Below are 22,532 nucleotides of genomic sequence, written 5' to 3' on the forward strand. Positions count from 1 at the left end.
CGGTTGATCGCCTGCAATTTGACATCCCTTCTGGAAGAGAGCGTTAAACGTCTTCCTTCTGTCGGCTGGCTACGTTTACACGTTCAGAACGAAATCGAATTGCTTGAGTTTAGCGTTGTGTATCAGCTCGATGATGATGTGTTCGACTTTCAATTTCGGCCTAACGTAGTGACCTAAATAGGCCAGTCTCTTTGAGACGGGTGTCGCTACTCCTCTTTTTCCCTCTGAAAAGCGCCCTTCTGCCTGGTAGACGCCAAAAACGATCACATTGGCGAGTGTTTCCTGGAGGAGGATTACTGACGGCCTTTCGTTAGCAAGCTGAGTAGTTGTTGCAAGACCACCTTCCTTTTGCTGAAGCTAGCGCAATTGCACTGCCAGATAAGTAAATTGCTTGCGTTGGCCATTTTACTTACGTAGTTGGGGCGTACCGAGCTGCGCACGGTGTATGTCGGATACTATAATTTGAAGCCTCGCTGTTTGCTCATTCAGTGGGAGTTTGATGGGGATAAGTTCGGCGATAATGTCCGATCTTAACTGGTCAAGGAGTTGTTGGATACCGAGACGTTAAGCGACTCCTCGTCCATGGACTTGGGGTTCGCCCTACATTTAGCGCCTCTGTTCAGAGAGGCAGCTTGGCCGCCAATCGCATGTTCTCTCTGCTGCATTTCCTGCAATAACGATTTAATTTCAGGTAGTTACTTTCTAAGAGGCGCGTGTTCGCGCTCGAGTGATATAATTTTGCGTAGCGTTTGCTCTTGGAGTTGCCCTTGTAGGGCGGGGGCACGGGTGCCACCTGTTTTTGCAGCCTTGTCCGTCCAGGTGGGTTGTGAGTTGATCCGGACACGGGATCTGCTCCTGGATCTCAATCTAGAGCATTCCGCGGTGGCGTTAATGGGAGCCTCCGTTGTTGGCGTTGTGGCGGAGGCTGGGGTTCCTCGACCCCAGCGTTGCTCGTTGCGTTCTTCTTGCCACGTTTCCTTCCTCTTCTGCGTCGTCTCCTCACGACATAACGAACTAGATATGTGTTTTTGCGGGTTTGGTCGCCGGTGAGGTGAGCGTCAACGCAGAACGTGCAATTGGGTTGCACGCATTCGTGTCCGTTTGTGGTTTGCAAAGTTCGACACTTTAACGCGACAGCGTTAAGAAGCTCTTGTCGCAGAAAAGCCGGTGTCGTCGGCGTCGGTGTCGGCGGCGTTGGCCGTGAGCGATAAATCCCAGCAGGCACTTCATGAATAAAAGACAACTTGCAAGATGGGCTGGGTGGGAATCGAACCAGGGTCTCCAGAGTGTGAGACGGAGACGTTACCACTGAGCCACGAGTTCGATGATTCAAAGCGGTACAAAAGCGCCTCTAGTGAACGCGGTGTTGCCTTCGAAACGAGCTGTTTCTAAGGCTCAGGCGTGCGTCGCTTGCTCACGCGCACATTTCGTTGCCGCGCCAAACGCTGCGTTGCTCGACGCTCACCGCGTCCGATGCGGGGTGCGTAGTCGCTGCGCCGTTGCCCATTGTCTTACACCCCTTGGCGGGTCGACGGGAACGCTGTCGCGTTCCACTCTTGAAAGCGAAGCTTAAGCGTCCTCCAATTTTTTCACACACTTTTTCGGTCGGTCTGGGGCAAACGTCGTGCTTGGGACCAACTCGTCCGCAGCGGCGGCAAGTGTCTGTTTCGTCTTGTACAGCGTGCAGCGTACCATGTAGGGGCCGCAGCGGACATAGTTGGGCACTTTCATGCCGTTGAACGGTATGATCACTGTGGTCGACTCTTTCATGCGCCTGAATCCAATCACAATCGGGTTTCTGGGTGTGACAAAAAGGTTTTGCAGCGCAGCTTCGGGCTGATAGGCATCGATGCTTCTGACCACGCCTCTACAGGTATTACCCGGAAGCGTAATGTAAGCTGCGACAGGGTGCCCTTTATACGTCACGATAATCTCCCGGACTTTGGAGTATGCATTGGAGTTGGATTCGGAGGGTGCGCTTATAACAAAGATATTCTGCACTGCATTCGCACACACGATATACTCCTCGGCTGCCGCCTGAACAGCTCGGCCGCCATTAAAATGGCGTTTGTGACTTTCATCTGACAGCGTTTTCCCACGTCCAAAACTCCACCTACGCAGGCAACCACACGAAAGTGAGATTTACGCAGGCGCGGTAGTCTGCCTGCCAAAGAATTTACTAAGGTAATTGCAAATAGAATCAGGAATACCTTTGACTTCCGTCAACCAAAGGACCAGGCAGGATTCCTTAAAGGCTACTCAACACTAGACCATATTCACACTATCAATCAGGTGATAGAGAAATGTGCGGAATAAAACCAACCCTTGTATATAGCTTTCATTGATTACGAGAAAGCGTTTGATTTAGTCGAAACCTCAGCCGTCATGGAGGCATTGCGGAATCAGGGTGTAGACGAGCTATATGTCAAAATACTCAAAGGTATCTATAGCGGCGCCACAGCTGCCATAGTCCTCTATAAAAAAGCAACAAAATCTCTAGAGATAAAGGCGTCAGGAAGGGAGATACGATCTCTCCAATGCTATTCACAGCGTGTTTACAGCAGGTATTCAGAGACCTGGATTGGGAAGAATTGGGGATAAGAGTTAATGGAGAATACCTTAGTAAATTGCGATTCGCTGATGATATTGCCACATGGTGTGGCATAGCAAGGGGAATTAAGATGAACAGAACGAGGTTCGTCTCGGCATCGCGCGTCAACGGTTACGTTTCGTGAAGTACAAACGCCTGGATCCCCATTCAGCGTGTATACTTGAGCGGGGTATACGGGACAATTTGGTGAAGCTTGCTGGGTACACCCAACTTACGCAGGAGACCCCACTGGGCAGCAAGAACCTCGCACAATTGGAGTTGACTCCAGTTCACCGCATAAGCCGGCGAATCCGAGGCCTCGCCCCAGAATTTGGAAACCTCCAAGAAAAGTGATGACTGCGACCACTGCGAGTTCTACGGAAAGGGTGACACCGAGTTACCTAACGCTGCTTAACCCCCAAGTGCCGACGGCTTTTCATGGCGACACATTTGAAGACGTGGAAGACTGGCTGGCGGAGTTCGAGCACGTGGCTGCGTTTAACGAGTGGAACAACAACGCCAAACTCAGGAACCTCTATTTCAGCCTCCAGGATGCTGGTCGCCTGTGGTTTACGAAGCGCGAAAGTGGCCTGTCATCCTGGCCTGAATTCCAGCATAAGCTACTGGAGACTTACTCCAGCCCCGATCATAGAGAAAAAGCGGAGCGAGCCCTTCAGTCACGCGTCCAAAAGCCCAACGAGAGCGTCACGATGTACGTCAGGACATGACGCGTCTCTTTCAGCGTGCCGATCCGAGCATGTCGGAAGAGAAGGAGCGTCATCTGATGAGAGGCGTAAAGGAACAGATCCTTGGTGCTCTTGTTCAGAATACACGCAAGACTGGCGCGGAGTTCCTCACCGAAGCCATCGCAATGGGGAAGACGCTTCAGCAATGGCCGAACATGCACAACCGACAAGCAAATGCCGCCTGCACTCCGGATATGCCGGTAGGCTTCGGCTGCGACGTCGCCTTGCTTTGCGAGCTGATTCGCTGAGTGGTTCGCGACGACCTTCAGAAGCACCACGGTACGTCGCCACCGCCAGTCAGCTCCCTCGCCAGCGTCGTACGCAACGAAGCTCAGCAGGCACTGCAGGCATCTCTTTCCAGCAGTGAAGCGCCACATCTGCGAAGAAAGTCCCGGCTCAAGACTTACGCAGAAACATTACTGAGCCCCGCGCAAGCTTTTGCACCTACTTATGTTGCGTCGCCAGTCGCGTTGCAATCCGCGCAAGTTGCTCCGACAACTCCGCTACCGTACTTCGACGACCTCCGGAGGTTTGGCGAGCACCCGATTGACGACCGCTATGCTACCACTGCGGCGAAGCTGGTCATGTGTGTCGGGAGTGCCCCTATCGATGACTCAGACTGCGGGTTTTTTCTGTCGATTCGCCTCGACGAAGGTTTAGCCAGAGGCCTCCCGGCATCGCAAAATTCATCGAACAACAGCGCAGGCCGGGCACATCGCAGCGGCAGTCACGCTCACCCTCACCGCGGCGATATTTCCCTGCTCGTGATACCACCTCAAGGACGATGCAAGGGAGATCACCAAGTCCACGCCGGGAAATCTGACGTCAGCGACCTTTCGAGGCGAGGCCACTGATACTCGACGCGCTGAAGACCTCGTATCGTGCCGACCGCAGAACAACGAAAACACGACGACGCCAGAACCAGTTCCCGCGACAAGATCTCACTGGACATACCTGTGTTGATCGACGGCAGAAAAATAAGTGCACTTGTAGATGCCGGCGCCGATTACTCTATTTTTAGTGGCAAACTGGCGAGCGTTCTGAAAAAAGTTACGTTGCCCTGATACGGGGCACCAGATCGTACGACAGGTGGCCACGTCGTCACACCGCTTGGCTTACGCAGGCGAGATTAGAAATTCGCTGTGCTGCTTTTCTCGCCACTTGTCTGGTTCTACGCGAGTGTTCCCGCGATTTAATTCTTGGGATGGACTTTCTCCGGGAATATGGCGCCATTATTGATTTCCGCGAGTGCTACATCACATTCTCGACGCAAAGGGCAACAACACAGACCGACGCCTTTGGACACAGATCCGCACTTCGCGTTTCCGACGACAGCATCACGATACCGCCGCGTGCGAGTGTTATGGTTCCGGTCAAATCCGACGAGCTACAAGACGGTGAAGCCATTGTAGAAGGCAACATTTCTATGTTGCCTTCTGTTGACCCAAGGTATTTCTGTAGCGCGAAGCCTTGTGTAACTTCGTGCTAGCCAGACAGCGGTCCTCATTACCAACTTTACCTTTGAGCATCGGTACATTTTTCGTGGCACTGCCGTCGCCTACGCCGAACCATCAACGGACATCGTCGAGTGCTTTGCTTCTGAAGTGGACACAGACGATGGTTCGCCCAGAGACAATAATGTAAACTCCCAGCTTACGGACGACCAAAAGAACGCACTGCAGGAAATCTTAAACGAATTCCGCGCGTGGTTCGCTCGGTCTACTAAGGTGGGCCGAACTCCAATAACGAAGCACCCAATAACGACATCCGTCGACACACGCCCCTTCAAATAACAGCCTTATCATGACTCGCCGAAAGAGAGTGAGGCAATTCAAGCCCAAGTCAAGGAGATGCTAGATGATGGTGTCATTCAGCCTTCGCACAGTCCGTGGTCGTCCCCGGTCGTTCTGGTCAAGAAAAAAGACGGAACGCTTCGTTTCTGTGTTGATTATCGACGCCTCAACGATGTCACCAAGAAGGACGTGTACCCACTACCGCGTATCGATGACTCTTTAGACAGGTTGCGGCGAGCTAAGTAGTGTTCGTCTCTCGATCTAAAGAGCGGTTACTGGCAAATTGAGGTAGATGAACGAGACCGCGGAAAAACTGCTTTCGTCACTCCAGATAGCCTTTACGAATTCAGGGTACTTCCTTTCGGGCTCTGTTCGGCACCAGCAACTTTCCAGCGAATGATGTACACCGTTCTCGCTGGTCTGAATGGCAAAGCTGCCTCGTCTACCTCGACGACGTGGTTGTTTTTCCGGCGACATTTGACGACCACCTGAAACGACTGCGGCAAGTTCTCGAAGCCATCCGATCGGCTAACCTCACTTCTAAACCTCAGAAGTGTCTTTTTGGCCACAAGGACCTTATGTTTCTGGGACCCGTGGTCAGCGCGGAAGGCATTAGCCCCGATCCCGCGAAAACTGCCGCTGTAGCCACATTTCCAACACCGACCGACAAGAAAGGTGTCCGATGCTTTGCGCATACTACCGGCGTTTCATCGAAAATTTTTCGAAGATGGCGGAGCCGCTGACTCGACTCACGAGGGACGATGTATCGTTCGTCTGGGCCTCAGAGCAAGAGACTGCTTTGACTGAGCTTACACAGCGTCTGGTGTCAGCACCAGTTTTGGCCCACTTTGACGAGGAGGCGAACACGGAAGTTCACACAGACGCCAGTAACGCTGGTCTTGGGGTGGTGCTTGTACAACAGCAGGGAGGTATTGAAAGAGTAATCACCTACGCAAGTCGCACGCTATCGCGTGCAGAGACCAACTACACCACCACGGAGAAAGAGTGTCTTGCCGTCGTATGGGCGCTGGCCAAATTTCGAACTTACCTCTACAGCCGCCCATTCAAAGTTGTAACCGATCATCACTCGTTATGCTGGCTTGCAAATCTGCGGGACCCTTCTGGACGACTGGCATGGTGGAGTCTACATTTGCTGGAGTACGACGTCACCATCGTGTACAAATCGGGCCGCATACACGAAGACGCTGACGCGCTCTCGTGCGCCCCTATAGACATTAACGACAAAGACATTGAGGACGACGGCGTTTTCCCTGGGGCCGTATGCGTTACTGATTTGTCCACACGGCAGCGCGCAGACGACTCACTACGGCCTATATTTGAAAATCTGGAGGGACGAAACCCATAAATACCCCGGTACATCGCTCGAGGATTGTCGTCTTTTTGTTTACGACATGGCGTCTTGTATAAGAAGAACTCCACTGCCACCAACAAGACATACCTGTTGGTCCATCCAGCAGACCTCCGCGCCAAAGTTTTATGTGCCTGTCATGACGAGCCTTCGTCTGGCCATTTGGGTTTTACGCGAACTCTTGACAGAGTGCGCAAATCGTACTACTGGTCCAAACTTGCCGAGTGTGTTAAGCGGTACGTCCAAGCCTGCCGTGAATGCCAGCGCCGAAAGTCACCAGCTGTAAAACCTGCGGGATTGCTTAATCCGATTGACCCACCTGGCAAACCTTTCGACCAGATCGGCATGGATCTTCTGGGCCCGTTTCCACTGTCTTCTGGCAACAGGTGGATAATCGTCGCCGCAGACTACTTAACGTGGTAGACTGAGACAAAGGCGTTGCCTCGAGGCACAGCTGCGATGGTTGCCCAGTTTTTCATACAGAGCATCGTCCTATGGCGTGGCACCCCATTGCACGCCATCACAGACCGAGGCAAGGCCCTTACAGCGCAGTTCATTAAAGACGTTTTTAAACTCAGCTGCACAACCCCTCGAAGGACAACTGCCTAGCATCCGCAGACAAACGCCTTGACCGAACGACTGAACAAAACGTTGACTGACATGCTGTCTAAGTACGTCGACGAACAGCACAAGACGTGGGACGAGATACTCCCATACGTAACGTTTGCCTATAACACTGCTACGCAAGAAACAACACGCTTCACGCCGTTTTACCTCGTTTACGGCCGTGAAGTGCAGACTATGTTAGAAGCAATGCTGCCGTGCGACCACATCGATCATCTCGATCTCGCCCAAGATGCCGAACTCTTCGGGCAACGCGCGGAAGAAGCCCGTCAGCTTGCCCGTGTGCACATAAAGAAACAACAGAGCATCGGTGCGTAACGTTACAATCTCCGCCATCGACAAGTCGAGTTCCAACCTGGCGAAATGGTTTTGGTATGGACTCCCGTGAGCCGAAATGGACTATCCGAGAAGCTTTTGAGTCGCTACTTCGGAGCTTACAAAGTGTTGCAGCGAATTAGTGACGTGAATAGCGAAGTCCTTCCTGACGGAAGCCAGCCTCCCCGATCTCGACAACCGCAATCTGAGATTGTGCACGTTGTGCAGTTGAAAACGTACTATAGCCACTAAAATTCGACGTTTTCAACCGCTTAGATTAGTTTTTGTTGTTGCTCGTCCCTCAGTGCCTTGTGACTATATCGCACGCCACAGTGATTGTGACTATAGCCTATGTGTCCGTCCTAGCCGATCTCGGCGCTCTCACATCAAGCCTATGTATGTTTTCATTCTTTTATTATTATTTTCTTGGAGAGGGGGCAGCGCGACATGGTGTGGCACACCAAGTGGACTGAAGGAGAAGAGACCAAGGTTCATTCGGAATTGCGCGTCAACGGTTACGTTTCATGAAGTACAAACGCCTGGATCCCCATTCAGCGTGTATACTTCAGCAGGGTATACGCTACAATATTGCCTTGCTTAGTAACTCAGGGGACCCACTGCAATGTATGCTCACTGACCTGGAGAAGTTTGCAGGGACAACATGGCCACAATTAGTACGTGAGCGCTGTAGTTGGAAAAGTATGGGAGAGGCCTTTCCCTGCAGTGAGTGTAACCATGATGATGATGCTTGCCTGGAGGATGCGGCAACCTTTCTTAGTTGGCCGGCTTGTATGGCGCCAACGTAGGTGCCTTTTTGCCTTGCCTTTCGCATCTCGTTCTCGATGTAGGTTTTGTCCGCGTTCCGCTGTCTGCGGTAATCCAGCCATTGGACTCCGCGTCTTCTTTGAAGATTTGTTCGCCCTCTACCATTGCCTCGTAAGGCATGGTGGAATGTTCTAGAACGTTCTTGGGGGTAGGCCAAACGAGTGGCCACGCCTTCCCGCCTTCCCACACTACAGCGGAGCCGATGTTGTGTTAAGCCAAATAGGCTTAACCCTCGATGTCGGAGAAGGGACCCACAAAAAAGGTTTCAGTGGGCCTACCGTGATAAATGCGGCATCCATCTACTCCTTGTAACTTCCCAGAGTCGTTCCAATTTAAACTGTGAGGGAAAAGTACATTGAACCAAGTAGGTCAACTTCGGTTGGCGGAGCTGATGCAAACATACGCACGTCACGCCACCACCTAGCGTTCTCGCTAGCATAAAGCTAGCCCAGCATTCAATGTTCAACGCTGGCTTAGTTGCATCATCATCATCATCATCATCATCATCAGCCTAGTTACGCCCACTGCAGGGCAAAGGCCTCTCCCATACTTCTCCAACTACCCCGGTCATGTACTAATTGTGGCCATGTTGTCCCTGCAAACATCTTAATTTCATCCGCCCACCTAACTTTCTGCCGCCCCCTGCTACGCTTCCCTTCCCTTGGAATCCAGTCCGTAACCCTTAATGACCATCGGTTATCTTCCCTCATCATTACATGTCCTGCCCATGCCCATTTCTTTTTCTTGATTTCAACTAAGATGTCGTTTACCCGCGTTTGTTGCCTCACCCAATCTGCTCTTTTCTTATCCCTTAACGTTACACGCATCATTCTTCTTTCCATAGCTCGTTGAGTCGTCCTCAATTTCAGCAGAACCCTTTTCGTAAGCCTCCAGGTTTCTGCCCCATATGTGAGTACTGGTAACACATAGCTGTTATACACTTTCCTTTTGAGGGATAGTGGCAACCTGCTGTTCATGATTTGAGAATGCCTGCCAAACGCACCCCAGCCCATTCTTATTCTTCTGGTTATTTCAGCCTCATGATCCGGATCCGTGGTCACTACCTGCCCTAAGTAGATGTATTCCCTTACCACTTCCAGTGCTTCGCTACCTATCGTAAACTGCTGTTCTCTTCCGAGACTGTTAAACAATACTTTAGTTTTCTGCAAATTAATTTTCAGACCCACCCTTCTGCTTTGCCTCTCCAGGTCAGTGAGCATGCATTGCAATTGGTCTCCTGAGTTACTAAGCAAGGCAATATCATCAGCGAATCGCAAGTTGCTAAGGTATTCTGCATCAACTTTTATCCCCAATTCTTCCCACTCCAGGCCTCTGAATACCTCCTGTAAACATGCTGTGAATAACATTGGAGATATCGTATCTCCCTGTCTGACGCCTTTCTTTATAGGGATTTTGTTACTTTCTTTGTGGAGGACTACGGTGGCTGTGGAGCCGCTATAGATATCTGCCAGTATTTTTATATATGGCTCATCTACACCCTGATTCCGTAATGCATCCATGACTGCTGAGGTTTCGACTGAATCAAACGCTTTCTCGTAATCAATAAAAGCTATATATAAGGGTTGGTTATATTCTGCACATTTCTCTATCACTTGATTGACAGTGTGAATATGGTCTATTGTTGAGTAGCCTTTACGGAATCCTGCCTGGTCCTTTGGTTGACAGAAGTCTAAGGTGTTCCTGATTCTATTTGCGATTACCTTAGTGAATACTTTGTAGGAAACGGACAGTAAGCTGATCGGTCTATAATTTTTCAAGTCTTTGGCGTCCCCTTTCTTATGGATTAGGATTATGTTAGCGTTCTTCCAAGATTCCGGTACGCTCGAGGTTATGAGGCATTGCGTATACAGGGTGGCCAGTTTCTCTAGAACAATCTGACCACCATCCTTCAACAAATATGCTGTTACCTGATCCTCCCCAGCTGCCTTCCCCCTTTGCATAGCTCCTAAGGCTTTCTTTACTTCTTCTGGCGTTACCTGTGGGATTTCGAATTCCTCTAGGCTATTCTCTCTTCCACTATCGTCGTGGGTACCACTGGTACTGTATAAATCTCTATAGAACTCCTCAGCCACTTGAACTATCTCATCCATATTGGTAACGATATTGCCGGCTTTGTCTCTTAACGCACACGTCTGATTCTTGCCTATTCCTAGTTTCTTCTTCACTGTTTTTAGGCTTCCTCCGTTCCTGAGAGCCTGTTCAATTCTATCCGTATTATAGTTTCTGATGTCCGCTGTCTTACGCTTGTTGATTAACTTAGAAAGTTCTGCCAGTTCTATTCTAGCTGTAGGGTTAGAAGCTTTCATACATTGGCGTTTCTTGATCAGATCTTTCGTCTCCTGCGATAGCTTACTGGTTTCCTGTATAACGGCGTTACCACTGAATTCTATTGCGCACTCCTTAATGATGCCCATGAGATTGTCGTGCATTGCTGCAACACTAAGGTCCTCTTCCTGACTTAAAGCCGAGTACCTGTTCTGTAGCTTGATCCGGAATTCCTCTAGTTTCCCTCTTACCGCTAACTCATTGATTGGCTTCTTGTGTACCAGTTTCTTCCGTTCCCTCCTCAAGTCTAGGCTAATTCGAGTTCTTACCATTCTATGGTCACTGCAGCGTACCTTGCCGAGCACGTCTACATCTTCTATGATGTCAGGGTTCGCGCAGAGTATGAAGTCGATTTCATTTCTAGTCTTACCATTCGGGCTCCTCCACGTCCACTTTCGACTAACTCGCTTGCGGAAAAAGGTGTTTATTATCCGCATATTATTCTGTTCTGCAAACTCTACTAATATTTCTCCTCTGCTATTCCTAGAGCCTATGCCATATTCCCCCACTGACTTGTCTCCAGCCTGCTTCTTGCCTACCCTGGCATTGAAGTCGCCCATCAGTATAGTGTATTTTGTTTTGACTTTACCCATCGCCGATTCCACGTCTTCATAAAAGCTTTCGACTTCCTGGTCATCATGACTGCATGTAGGGGCATAGACTTGTACCACCTTCAATTTGTACCTCTTATTAAGCTTCACAACAAGACCTGCCACCCTCTCGTTAATGCTATAGAATTCCTGTATGTTACCAGCTATTTCCTTATTAATCAGGAATCCGACTCCTAGTTCTCGTCTCTCTGCTAAGCCCCGGTAACACAGTACATGCCCGCTTTTTAGCACTGTATATGCTGCTTTTGTCCTCCTAACCTCACTGAGCCCTATTATATCCCATTTACTACCCTCTAATTCCTCCAATAACACTGCTAGACTCGCCCCTCTAGATAGCGTTCTAACGTTAAACGTTGCCAGGTTCAGATTCCAATGGCGGCCTGTCCGGAGCCAGGTATTCTTAGCACCCTCTGCGACGTCACAGATCTGACCGCCGCTGTGGTCAGTTGCTTCGCGGCTGCTGGGGACTGAGGGCCGGGGTTTGATTGTTGTATTCATATAGGAGGTTGTGGCCCAGTACTGCACCAGGGTGGCCAATCCTGCTCTGGTGAGAGAGTGCGTTACCGGTTCTGGTCACCGGGATCAGGCCGCACTCCAGGCCTGTTTGTGCAATTTTCTCAACACACGTTTTTTTTTTGTATTTTCCGATGGAGAATTGCGCTGCACCGGGATTTGAATCACGGTCCTTTTGCACTGGAGACGGATACTCTACGGTCCCCGCAGGAGTTAAATTAAAAATTGGAGAATGGGGATTTGCGTGACAAAACCACTTTCTGATTATGCACGCCTTAGTGGAGGACTCCGAAAATTTCGACCACCTGGGCTTCCTTAACGGGCACCAAATTCTAAGTACACGGGTGTTTTCGCATTTCGCCCCCATCGAAATGCGGCCGCCGTGGCCGGGGTCCGATCCCGCGACCTCGTGCTCAGCAGTCTAACACCATGACCACTGAGCAACCACGGCGGGTCCCGCAGGAGTTGTACGCCTCATTTAACCTACAGTGGTGCCCAATTTGATCAGTCAAGGTGGGCCAATCTGAGCTCGGTTATACCGCATGGATGGCACTCGGCTAGAGAACCTGGTATGTATGACCTGCACATGTGTGGCCACACATAATTGAGGATAAATAATTCTTTCTTTTAGGAGGGTTTCCGTACTGCGATAAAATGAAGGAAAAGACATTAAAAAAAGAAAAAAAAGGGAAGAAAAAGGAACATAACTTGTGATTTGAACTCGTGATCCTTCAATGTTGCCCGGAAAGGTAGCTCAGTCGGTTGGTTTGTCAAGCCAGCGGTTACTTTCAAGCGCCATAGCTCCTGCTCCGAGCCTCATACCTATGTGGAAAGGGGCTGGTGTTGTCCGCGACAGTGGATTTTTGCTTTCTGAGTGGTTGGAAGGCATAATTTCTTGGAAATATGGCCGCCAGAGGAGCAGCGTGAACTCGAGCGGCTTTAGAGACTAGGAAAACTGCCTTAAAATATTTAGACTTGAGGGGAAGCTTCGTTAACAAACTATAACACGCCAATCAGCACTCGAATATAATTATAACCCTAATAATAATTGTAAATATTCATCTCATCTATAGGATCTAAAGCGCGCGCTGTTTCTTGCCTCTGCGTGTAGTAGTTAAGAGAGCCAGTTTAAGGGCGGAGAAGAGGGAAGGAAAAGAAAGCAAACTTGCAGCGCCCTGGTTTTAAGGCGCAACCGTGGTAGAGAAACGGAAGGGCGATATAAGCATGCGCGGCCATGATACGCACACGACAAACTGCCTTACAATATTTAGACTTGAGGGGAAGCTTCGTTAACAAACTATAACACGGCAATGAGCACTCGAATACGACGAGAGAAATAATTGAGACGTGGAAAATTCCCTTGAAATAAATCTGGTTTGCGAGACAAATGCTTGTATGTAATGAATCTCCTAAAAGATGAGGGGGGAAATATGCGCTCACCAAGAGGGCATCGTCAGCACGAGACCTACACCAAGCTCCTTACGGGGATGTGGAGAGCTTCGCGGCCGGAACGAAGCCTCCCCTCTCCGCCGGCCAGGCGTGGAAAACGCGCTTTCCGATCGCTCAAGGTGGCGCAGGAATAGTGTAGCTCTAGCGTCTAGGAAAAGCTTTAACAGGTGCGAGGACGGCACGCATAGCGTGGGAAGCTAGCCGCCGGAATAGCTATCTTCGAGAGCTATTCTATATTATATTATATTATACTTCGAGGGCTATGACTGATGCTTTTCTATATATATGTATTCATCTCATCTATGCGATCGCATGCGCGTGCTGTTTCTTTGTCTCTTCGTGTAGTAGTTAAGAGAGCCAGTTTAAGGGCGGAGAAGAGGGAAGGAAAGGAAAGCAAACTTGCAGCGCCGTGGTTTTAAAGCGCAACCGTGGTAGAGAAACGGAAAGGCGATATAAGCATGCGTGGCCATGATACGCACACGACAAACTGCCTTACAATATTTAGAATTGAGGGGTAGTTTCGTTAACAAACTATAACACGGCAATCAGCACTCGAATATAATTATAACCCTAATAATAATTGTAAATATTCATCTCATCTATAGGATCTAAAGCGCGCGCTGTTTCTTGCCTCTGCGTGTAGTAGTTAAGAGAGCCAGTTTAAGGGCGGAGAAGAGGGAAGGAAAGGAAAGCAAACTTGCAGCGCCGTGTTTTTAAAGCGCAACCGTGGTAGAGAAACGGAAAGGCGATATAAGCATGCGTGGCCATGATACGCACACGACAAACTGCCTTACAATATTTAGATTTGAGGGGTAGTTTCGTTAACAAACTATAACACGGCAATCAGCACTCGAATATAATTATAACCCTAATAATAATTGTAAATATTCATCTCATCTATAGGATCTAAAGCGCGCGCTGTTTCTTGCCTCTGCGTGTAGTAGTTAAGAGAGCCAGTTTAAGGGCGGAGAAGAGGGAAGGAAAAGAAAGCAAACTTGCAGCGCCGTGGTTTTAAAGCGCAACCGTGGTAGAGAAACGGAAAGGCGATATAAGCATGCGTGGCCATGATACGCGCACGACAAACTGCCTTACAATATTTAGAATTGAGGGGTAGTTTCGTTAACAAACTATAACACGGCAATCAGCACTCGAATATAATTATAACCCTAATAATAATTGCATATATTCATCTCATCTATAGGATCTAAAGCGCGCGCTGTTTCTTGCCTCTGCGTGTAGTAGTTAAGAGAGCCAGTTTAAGGGCGGAGAAGAGGGAAGGAAAAGAAAGCAAACTTGCAGCGCCGTGGTTTTAAGGCGCAACCGTGGTAGAGAAACGGAAGGGCGATATAAGCATGCGCGGCCATGATACGCACACGACAAACTGCCTTACAATATTTAGACTTGAGGGGAAGCTTCGTTAACAAACTATAACACGGCAATGAGCACTCGAATACGACGAGAGAAATAATTGAGACGTGGAAAATTCCCTTGAAATAAATCTGGTTTGCGAGACAAATGCTTGTATGTAATGAATCTCTTAAAAGATGAGGGGGGAAATATGCGCTCACCGAGAGGGCATCGTCAGCACGAGACCTACACCAAGCTCCTTACGGGGATGTGTAGAGCTTCGCGGCCGGAACGAAGCCTCCCCTCTCCGCCGGCCAGGCGTGGAAAACGCGCTTTCCGATCGCTCAAGGTGGCGCAGGAATAGTGTAGCTCTAGCGTCTAGGAAAAGCTTTAACAGGTGCGAGGACGGCACGCATAGCGTGGGAAGCTAGCCGCCGGAATAGCTATCTTCGAGAGCTATTCTATATTATATTATATTATACTTCGAGGGCTATGACTGATGCTTTTCTATATATATGTATTCATCTCATCTATGCGATCGCATGCGCGTGCTGTTTCTTTGTCTCTGCGTGTAGTAGTTAAGAGAGCCAGTTTAAGGGCGGAGAAGAGGGAAGGAAAGGAAAGCAAACTTGCAGCGCCATGGTTTTAAAGCGCAACCGTGGTAGAGAAACGGAAAGGCGATATAAGCATGCGTGGCCATGATACGCACACGACAAACTGCCTTACAATATTTAGAATTGAGGGGTAGTTTCGTTAACAAACTATAACACGGCAATCAGCACTCGAATATAATTATAACCCTAATAATAATTGTAAATATTCATCTCATCTATAGGCGGGATCATAAGCGGGATCAAAAAAGGTGAAATCAGCGCAACAACGACGACGCACAGAAGACACACACACCACAAGCGCTGGTGCGTATTAGACAACTTCAGCCATTTGGTCGGCGTAGTAGGCGTGACGACGACGGCATGACGAGAGTCGTACGACCAAGCTTGAATGCGGGTGAAGAAACGACCGCATGCTCAGTCGCCCTAGCTGCAAGACGATTTGGGATTCCGTGCTTTCGGAAGAGGATGAATAAATGCGAGGTAGTTCTTAGCAACTTGCAATCCGCAGTTCGTAACTACACACACGTGCGCATATCTTCCGAAGCTCTTCTGATCCTAAGAAAAGCCGGTTGAAAGCACTTCGATACCACCGCAATCATGTGGTTCCCAGTTTACGGTGCCACCCCCACCGACAAGGGCGCCCATAACTTGAACGAGGTAGCACACCGCTCTGCGAGAGAACTGACCCGTCGCGCAGATTCAGAGATCCCCTCTGAATTTGGAACTCCTGGTTACAAACGTGCGAGGCGCTTAGTCAGGTGCAATGACATCACCAAGCACTACAAGCTAAGCAGCCGGACATTGCCCCCCACCTCAGCCCAAACTGAAACGTCGCCAGGCAGTCGTATGGCGGCAACTGCAAACACTAACCTTCCCAAGTCCGTCGCGACTGCGCACTTTTACCTCGCGCAATACCCGTGTGGTCTTTGCAAGTTGTCAGGCAACTAGAGTGACGCTCTCACACATGTTGTGGAAGTGTCCAGATATATCAGCTAAAATCGCGGTAGCTACGGTCGCTGTTACGTCTAAGTGCGCCGCCACTCTGTGCAGCTCCGACCTCAAGACACAAAAGTGGGCATTTTAAATAAACTTGTTTTCATCCATCCATGAACGAATGCACAGACAGACAGACAGACAGACAGACAGACAGACAGGCAGACAGACAGACAGACAGACAGACAGACAGACAGACAGACAGACAGACAGACAGACAGACAGACAGACAGACAGACAGACAGACAGACAGACAGACAGACAGACAGACAGACAGACAGACAGACAGACAGACAGACAGACAGACAGAGAGACAGACACACAGACAGACAGATATCTCAAGTAAAGAAAGAATGCTAATCATATTAACAGCGCTTTAACCCATCGGACCATGTACAGCTGCTCGTCCTGGTGCCATCCTAAGTTAACGTGAAATACCGAGTTGGTTAAGCATAAGCTAGATCTCACTAAAGTGATAACTGAGTTTCGCCATATTATTAAAGCGTCTAATTAGTGCGTAAGCGAAGCTTTGATCTATTTGGTAGCCGGAGGAGTTGGAGACGTAGGATACCGAACATTCGTACTCTTTCTTGGTTTACTGTTTCTTACGCTTTGGCATAAATGTGATGCTGTTCAAACTATGTATTCGTGCACATACCAATAACGTTTAGTCGATAGTCAGCGCCCTTCTCTTGTTCCTTATTTTGAGTGTACATGTTTCATTGCGCTCTTTAGCCACAGCACTCGCCACCGCACGAGGTTGCACCCCAGAAGGTGGGACATAGCCATGTCCGCATGCAATAAACGTTGGGAGGGAACGACGCGGTCGTAGAGGATAGTAATGTTCAAGCACTTACAACTTTCTAATATATCTAACATTGGCATAAAACTCAACCGGCCGTCCAGGTTGCAACCGCAGAATAATTATCTAGGCTCGTCCCGTGGCATGCGTGTTCACGAGACGAGAGGGGCGACAAGTCTGTCGGGGCGCCGGCTGCTCAGACCTTTCTAGCATATCAGTGCACGTCATTCCTAAGCGAACACTTGCTCCTCCTCGGCTGGGTAGAGGGAAGCACACGCATGCCACGGCGAGACCTACGCACGTGTGTGATGCGAGGTGGTTGCAGGGCTCGGTGACACACAGCTGGGCCGAATTTTCTGTCGGCACGAAACGGACCTGCGAAAGGCTTTACAGGTCCGCTGTAAGATACCTCGATATGCAAGGTAAGATAATTAAATAAATTCTCGGGGTTTTCATTCCAAAACCACGATATCATTAAAGGCCACGCCGTAGTGGGAGGATCCAGAACAAGATCGAGCAGCCGAGGTTCCTTACCGTGCACATTGCACGCTAGACGGGTGTTCTGTACTTCGTACCCATAGCTCCGTTGGCGGCCGCAGCCAGGGTTTGATTCCGCGCCCTCATGCAGAGCAGCACAATATCAAACCTACTACGCCACCGCGGCGAGTGTGACGATGGTTATTCAAACCACTCAGACGTGGAATCGACCTTCTCGGATAGGGTTAGACTGAAAGGCACTTAGTATATTGTATGAGGGCATGCTTGCGATCGTCTAGGGCCCTGGTGCAGAAAGAGAGAGCAACTTCACTAAATCATCTTTGCAGCAGCCATGCCTACATGCCCACATAAACCTCGCAAACTTTTAATACAGGTGCTTTGCACAAACAAGTTACCAGATGTGCAAATCACCAAACCTGAAATAGCTTGTGATTGAGAAGGCGGAATGTCAGTGGCAATCAATTTCTAAAAGCGCTCGCCACTGCAATGCGATGAAGTTCAGGCGTAGTTTGGACTGACGGAGTCGTTCACTGGGAAAGCCTAACGTTGGCGCCCCTGCAGAGTGCAAATGTGAGCCAATGAGATGCTTTGCGTAGACGTCTGCGTAATTATCTCAACATTAACAAGAAAAAAATAGGTGCAGCTGCCATTGATTTGTCAGTGCAGTGTGCAAAACAGTAACACCCTGCGTGATTGAAGGAGCGAAAACAAGAGGTGAAAGTCACAGAGGTTAATGAGCTGAAGTCAAGGTTGGCTGCTCTGCGCGGGCGGATGGGCAAGGGCCGAATGGATGAGAAAACAGGTAAACATTAAAAAAGTCAGGAATTTGTGTAATCATGCAGCCAGAATGAGGTACAGCTGGGCAGAACACATCTACATGTGCCAAATCATCAGTTGGCCGGCGAATAAGATCGATGCAGCTTAAGCGACTCGAATATTGCGGACATAGCCCGACAGAGCACGTACACGCGTCACGCACGATGCAGCTACGCTACGCCGGCATAAAGTTGACGACATACATTCTAGCGTCGTGGTGCAGTGAGCATGACCGGCTACGCTCAGCGTGCTTTGACTTGTTTAGCGCGGGAATAAAGCATGCCCTCATTTCATGCCGGAGCTGCCATACAAGCGTGCATTGCGCTCTGTCGGGGCTGACAGGCAGTATGCTGGCCTGCAGTACGGATGCATCGTAAAGAATGTCTTGAGTGTGCGCCTTGGCCAAGCGAAAATGCTACAGGAATTCTGAGAATTTTCTACTACTGCGTAAGCATTCTTTAGCTCGACTGCTACTTCGCTTTTGTTCACTTATTTAGCTAGCGTATGCATGTCTACCAATCGATACCAATCATCTAATGTTACACTACTATAACGAATACATGTGTTAACTTGACCAATTATGCATTTATTTCGCAGATTAATTGTGTCAACTGAGCTAACACGCCATCACAACCGTCATTCTATCTTTTCACACCGCAGGTCTCTTTCTTTCTTTTTTCAGTTTTCTCTTTTGTTACAACCTTGACGCTGCGACGGCGGCCCCAGAATATTCTTTTTCTAACGTTACCAATAATCTACTGGTACACTATTACGCCGATTACATGTGTTAGCTTCTATATTTTGCTTTTTTACGAGCTTTACGCAGCGACGGCGGCGTAACCAGGGTCCGAATTGACAAACTTCTCGTTCGTAATTGCTGTTTTTATTGCCTAATCGCCTTCACTAATGATATGCCCAACATCACTACTGGTCGGCGCGAACGCTTTTAGCGTAGGAAAGTTTTGCGAATACTGGCCCAGTCTTCTTTTTGTTTTCTAACGCTACCAATCACCTGCTATTACACTGTCATAACGTACATGCGTTAACTTGAACTATGATGCTGTTTCGTCGGAGATATAAGGCTTCACGGGACGGACAAATTTCGGTGGGGTACTCGGCCAAAGAATGTTTACACATTAAAAGTATACGCTTACACTCCATATCAGCGCATGAGCTGTGGCGACAGCTGATCACCGTGCTGCTACGGGGCATTGTCCACGCGCCGAACTATACAGGGGGCAAATTTTCGGCAATCCTGGCCTTACCGGTTTGAAGTATGCGCGTTCACCCATGGTTCGCCGGCCGCCCATTGGCACCCAGGAAACCTCGGACAATATATGCGCCTTAATTGTTCGTGCTTGGGTACCACAGAAGAGGCAAGGCAAGGCGAAGGTAGGTGGCGAAACGCCCAATGAGAGCAGAATTGGTGGACAGAAAACCAAGACGTTTGTTTGGCCAATGTTCTGTCCCAGGAAAAAGAACAACATTTTGTCTATCGGCGACTGCGGCAGGGCACACGCCGACAATAGTGCCTAAACTCGCCATTGGCGACTGGTACAAATTCGTTCAGCGCAGCCGTATAAGCATCCTTCTGCCGACGCGAAGGGCAGCAATCAAAATAAATCCATGCGCCCTAGCGTAGACAAACTTGCTTGCAGGAGACCTTTGCATGAGCATCACAGGGGTTCTGCATGTAGCATGAACATCCAAGATGTCCACTTCGTAGTGAAGGTCAAGAGAAGGTGTGTATGCAAGTTATATAATGAGCTCTACCTTCGTAACGGGAACTGTCTAGTGCTCTGGTCAGTAGTGGGGCGAATAGGTCAGTAAAAAAGCACAGTGAGACGGAGGTGAAACAGATTGAGGGCATTGCCATTTGTTGGGCGTGTTGGTAAACTGAAAGCAAATTTACGGGGCGAAGAAGGGGGCTGGCCGTACCGGTAACTTCCCGTATGCGCCACAAGAACTGGACACACAATCGGCGTAGAAAAGCTGAAGGAAGGACTGGAGGGACAGGAGAAGGTGACAATAGCATTCGGTGCCGAGAAAGCCAACATTTCCGGCAGTCGGCTTGTGGTGTGACCAGTGTGTCGGTATTGGAAATAGGTCACTTTGTCCTCGCGGGAAGCGCCAGTCAGACAGAATACAATGATGTGAAAAATAGTACACGAGAAAAGGTGCAGCAATAGGTGCATAATCGTACTGACCACAGCACAGCGGGCCAGAAGATTGAAGACTGAACTTGTCAGGTATTTCGCGGACGATCTTTGCGGCATCAGGTTCACAGGTATAACAGGCAGTGCCTTGAACGCACGACTAACACTGCAGGGTAGGCTGTCGCATCGAAAGGGCTGATTTGTAAGTTCGTCGCAAGACTACGTTACAACTGGGTTGAGAAGGTTTGTGAAGTACAAGTGCAGTCGCTGGCTTTTCGCTTGTTCCTGCAATGCCGTTTTAAAAGGATGGTGTCAGTGCTGACAACATTCTTGTATACAAGCAGACTGATCGTATTTTCAGCAATACCCCTTAGAACAACGTACTGTCAGCAGAGCATTCTAGAATATTTCTCAGGAAAACAATTTTTCTATTGAATTCAAGGCATCCGTTAAGTTGGCCACATGTAGCGTCTGTACGTAAATCAATTGTCATATTTTCAGATTGCTGTATCTTGTTTTACAGAATTCGCGTCTATTGTTCATTTGAACAATCACACCTTGTAATGCTGACTCCCAGCAGACAAGAATACGTGGGGCAATGTCTGACCAGTTAAATTACTCATTTCGCGGAATTCCTGCCTTTCATCAAATCAAAGCCCGTGCAGCATCGATAACAGGAGTCCCGTAGAGGGACGAGGGTGTGCACTACAGCTGTTACTATGATTGAAGCCCACTTCTTGTAAATCCATCTATCTGTCTTTTCTATTTATCTTGTCTACTTATCTTCCATGCCTAGTGGCCAATCCTGGTGAGAGAGGTTGCATGGTATAGGCCCGCTCAATAGCGAAGCGTGGGAAAAATTGAAGTTGAATTGTTTAACTAAAATTATAGTCCAAATAGTGTGCATGAAATAGGGAGTTTTAGAAATGGCGCCCACAAGCGGTTTTATGTTTCCCAAAACTCAATTTTTGTTGTACGAGTTTAACATTATTCTTTCTTTAATTTCTTTTATGTTCTTGCAAGTCTTCAGTTTGCCCCAATTTAGGATTCTCAATTTCTGCAACTTCTTAACGAAGTACCTGAACCGCACATTCCTCCTTATTCGGCGTTAGGTTTCGATAATTCAGGACACGGTTCTATACAGTACTAGTCAGTTTTGTAACTTGACAAGCATTCAATTGTGATGGCAACTCCCAAAGAAAGAAAACTTCTGCCTGGGCCGTCTCCATATTATGTAGATGAACAAGCACGCAACTGCAATACGTGGTCATAGCAAAGTTGGTTTAGAATACCCTCGCAGGTTTAATTGCTTATTTCTTTATGGACATAAAGCGGCTTGGAATAAGAGGACGGTGAAATCATAGGGCCTTTCAAGGATAGTTTGGCAAGTATTGCCACACGGTAAATTTGTAATCATGGCTTGTACGACCACGTGTTTTCGGCCATTATTTCAGGGTGTACTATAATCACTTGTACGCGAGGCTGTCTATGGGCTCTGGGAACGAGAAGACGCCAAAAATCATTGTCCGTGAAAAAAAAGGTGAGTAGTTCCATGATATCTTTGTAACGCTTTGTGGATTACGAATGCTATTTACGCCATTATACAGCTAACAACAGCATAGAAAGTATCCTTAGAATGCTAGCCATCGTAAAAAGCAAGGAAAACATTGCATTATTTCTAACTATATTTATGCGTGAACTTGTACAATGGAAGCGGCGCTGACACAATCTCTAACTGCACACACGTGGGTCTAATTGCTTCTGTAACATTACTGATCATATATGGGCATTCCTTATTTGCAGACAGATTGACCTTTTCTGGTCACCTACTGGCCAAAACCTTTTCAATGGAACGAGCGGCTTTTGCGCGAATCAATAAAAGTACAGATCGATTGTTGGAAAATGTAGGGGGCAGGACAGTTTTACAAGACAAGCCTCACAAGACATCTGTCTTGTGCAGCAGTGATTATGCAGTGGAAAGCAATAATATTATTCATAGAGCAGTTAAAGACGCAACAATACAAGCCTGTGGGTATACCCTCGTGCGTAAGTGATTCGTGGTTTTCGGGCCGTGTACTTCGCCGCGTTCACAGTCACCTGCTCACGTGAAATTCCAGAACCACGC

At 48.6% G+C, this 22,532-nt stretch overlaps 1 long non-coding RNA gene across 1 annotated transcript in view; it reads left to right on the forward strand.

Annotated features, from left to right (window-relative positions):
* Positions 1–21,966, forward strand: part of LOC142584280 (uncharacterized) — a 47,470-nt gene extending 25,504 nt beyond the window's left edge. The window contains exon 3 of the long non-coding RNA XR_012828749.1: positions 21,862–21,966. This is a non-coding gene — a long non-coding RNA (uncharacterized LOC142584280). The remainder of the gene's footprint in view (positions 1–21,861) is intronic.
* Positions 21,967–22,532: the final 566 nt, after the last annotated feature.

Source organism: Dermacentor variabilis, chromosome 6, assembly GCF_050947875.1.
Source record: "Dermacentor variabilis isolate Ectoservices chromosome 6, ASM5094787v1, whole genome shotgun sequence".
In the NCBI taxonomy this organism is placed as follows: domain Eukaryota; kingdom Metazoa; phylum Arthropoda; class Arachnida; order Ixodida; family Ixodidae; genus Dermacentor; species Dermacentor variabilis.